Source organism: Toxotes jaculatrix, chromosome 11 (assembly GCF_017976425.1).
Source record: "Toxotes jaculatrix isolate fToxJac2 chromosome 11, fToxJac2.pri, whole genome shotgun sequence".
Lineage (NCBI taxonomy): Eukaryota > Metazoa > Chordata > Actinopteri > Toxotidae > Toxotes > Toxotes jaculatrix.
Window position 1 is genome coordinate 25,569,533 of NC_054404.1, and position 3,461 is coordinate 25,572,993.

The following is a 3,461-nucleotide window of genomic DNA, read 5'->3' on the forward strand; positions in this document are numbered from 1 at the left end:
CAAGATGGCAGCAAACAAACTTGGTTCAGCCTGGGCAAGCATGAAAAGTACTGCAGGCCTTCGGAGCACAGAGCTCAGTACTCGTGTCTTTTTAGATGGTTGGAACTTGGACACAAAGCTGGCTAATGCTCTGAATTGTTTTTATTGTCGTTTTGTTTTGTTTTCGCATTCTGTGTGGTAAAAGTGAACAAAGGTCCTCCACCCTTTGCACTGTCACTTTCAGCTTCTTCCCTCCGGGCGGAGGTTTATCGTCCCAAGATGTAAAACCCAGTGATATAAAAACAGCTTTGTTCCTGCTGCTGTCACAGAGTTGGACAAGCTGCAGCGATACATTGCACATACTGACTTATTTATGGATTTATTTCATTATTTATTTATGTGGGTTTTAATTTTATTTTTATTAAGTTTTTAACTTCTTTCTCTTTTTCAACTTCTTTTAAACTAAAGGCTTTTTTTTATTTTACATTGGACTGAACCACCAGGAAGTGGATGTACATCAGAGTTGTTCTTTATTGACCCTTCTCTCTCTTTGATCCTGATTGGTGGAGCCCTGAGCACTTTTACTTTTATCATCATGTTTATAATCAGCTGTGTTGGTTTTGTGATACATTTCTTTGTGTTCTGTGTATATGTGTCAAAAGGATGCCATCATCTGATCATCTGACTGCAAAACAAATCTACCTACAGGTACAAATAAAGTAACATGAACCTGAACCTGAGGATGAATTCAGTTGATGTGCAGATGAATGATTTGTGTTTTCTCTCCAGATGAAGGTAGAAAGTGTGTGTGAGCTGATGTGGATGTGAATTCAGCATCATGAATCAGTGTGAGGACAGAGAGGAGGGAGCCCCTCCCCCTAAAAGCAGTCTGTGTGGGGACCATGAGATCCAGACCAAAGCTCAGAGGTGAGATGAGGATCTCTAACTGTCCATGACTCTTCTCCATGTCAGAGCTCAGCACTCACATCACTGCACCATCATTATTCACACTCAAAGCTCTGTGTGTGTTGTGTTGAAGGCCAGAGCAGCAGCACACACCAGACTCTGCTGGACCTGGACCTGAACATCGACCTGAACCCAGCTGTGTGTCCATGAAGAGGGACATGTCAAAGGCTGAGCCTCTTTATTTCAAAGGACAGCCTCCCTCTGCTGCAAAGAAGTGAGCTGCAGCTGACTACATGTTTGCTTCTTTACTATGAAAACACTGTATGAATCATAGATATGTTGTCCCTGTCCCGATGTTCCTGATGGTCTTAATCTCTGTGTCCACCAGGATCCATCAGAGACCAGAGTTCCCTGTACCTGAGCCCAGCTGTGTGTCCATGAAGAGTGACAGGTCAAAGGATGTCCCCATTAAATTCAAAGGACAGCCTCCCTCGGCTGCAAAGAAGTGAGCTGCAGCTGAGTTTAAAATGTATCAGACAGCTGTCCTGTATAACTGGTCTTCTATGAAAGATGAAGTGATTGTGTTTTGTCTCCAGGCTTCATGAATGACACAGTATATGAGCATGATCAGGCTGAAACACAGGCTTTAGTGGCAAAGTTGATGTTTCTCTTTTCAAGAAAAGCACTTCTTCTGTTCTTATATGTGTCATTCAGATCAGAAGTAAAACTCCCTGTAACTCAGCACCTATCCAGTTCCAGTGTTTGTGTTAGTGTCCTGTAGCAGAGGTGAGACTTCTGTCAAACCCAGTGTGAGTCCTTAAAACTCATCATTTAAAAGGTGGACATGTTGTGATGACTCTAGGTCATGAGGTACAGAATTGATTGCTTGTTTCCTCTCATTGAGAATGACACAGCACAGTAGTGTTTGCTTTAATCAGGACAGTCACCACAGAACATAAAAGCAGCTGCTGTTTGCGTACAAAGCATAAAACACTCACAGATGCTGCAAACATAATGTGAGCTAATTCTTCATGATTCCTCCACAGAGTGGACCAGGAGAGCTCAGAGGTTCCCAGTGCTCAGTCTGCCCAGCAGCATCAAACACACCTGGACTCCATATTTATGGTCTGTACATGGACAACAACTACTTTGACATCTGTTGTGTTGACAATAATCTCCATGCTGCACTTTTTAGAGCAGTGGATTGTCAGTGTGTCCAACATGGATCTGATGTTTGGCTCCATGGTTTTACTTTGATTGTGTCATTCATATAGTTTTCTGTTCCAGCTGCTGGAGGAGAACATTGTCACTTTTGTGAAGAAGGAGCTTAAGAAGATCCAGAAGGTTGTGAGTCCAGATTACCCAGAATGCTCAGAGAGTCAGAAGGAGGATGAGGAGGTGTTGGACGCTGAGGATGAAGAGCAGAGGAGGAGCAGCAGAGAGGCTTTTGTGAAGATCACAGTCAACTTCCTGAGGAGAATGAAGCAGGAGGAGCTGGCTGACTGTCTGCACAGCAGTAAGAGGATTTCTCGAAAGATTCAACGTGATGGACAAAAGGGACATTTACTAACATCTCAAGACATGGAGGGAAATATGTTCATGTGTGTTCTTTAGGGGGATGAACATGTCATGTTTTCTTTATCAATCAGTCATTGATGTTGTTTCTTGTTTGTTCATTCAGGACATGATGCTCCAGTTTGTCAACGTAAACTTAAATCTGCTCTGAAGAAGAAGTTCCAGTGTGTGTTTGAGGGGATCTCTAAAGCAGGAAACCCAACCCTTCTGAATCAGATCTACACAGAGCTCTACATCACAGAGGGAGGGACTGGAGAGGTCAATGATGAACATGAGGTCAGACAGATTGAAACAGCATCCAGGAAACCAGCCAGACCAGAAACAAGCATCAGACAAGAAGACATCTTTAAAGCCTCACCTGGAAGAGATGGACCAATCAGAACAGTGATGACAAAGGGAGTGGCTGGCATTGGGAAAACAGTCTTAACACAGAAGTTGACTCTGGACTGGGCTGAAGACAAAGCCAACCAGGACATACACTTCACATTTCCATTCACGTTCAGAGAGCTGAATGTGCTGAAAGAGAAAAAGTTCAGCTTGGTGGAACTTGTTCATCTGTTCTTTCCTGAAACCAAAGAAGCAGGACTCTGCAGGTTTGAAGAGGTCCAGGTTCTGTTCATCTTTGACGGTCTGGATGAGTGTCGACTTCCTCTGGACTTCCACAACACTGAGATCCTGACTGATGTTACAGAGTCCACCTCAGTGGATGTGCTGCTGACAAACCTCATCAGGGGGAAACTGCTTCCCTCTGCTCGACTCTGGATAACCACACGACCTGCAGCAGCCAATCAGATCCCTCCTGAGTGTGTTGACATGGTGACAGAGGTCAGAGGGTTCACTGACCCACAGAAGGAGGAGTACTTCCGGAAGAGGTTCAGAGAGAAGGAGCAGGCCAAAAGGATCATCTCCCACATCAAGACTTCACGAAGCCTCCACATCATGTGTCATATCCCGGTCTTCTGCTGGATCTCTGCTACAGTTCTGGAGGATGTGTTGACCAC

General features: G+C 44.3%; 1 long non-coding RNA gene across 1 annotated transcript; it reads left to right on the top strand.

Annotated features, from left to right (window-relative positions):
- The first annotated feature begins 856 nt into the window (after window positions 1-856).
- LOC121189275 lies at window positions 857-1,331 on the top strand. The gene is made up of 3 exons (XR_005894865.1): window positions 857-906; window positions 1,019-1,159; window positions 1,274-1,331. It is a non-coding gene; the product is annotated as an uncharacterized LOC121189275 (long non-coding RNA).
- Window positions 1,332-3,461: the final 2,130 nt, after the last annotated feature.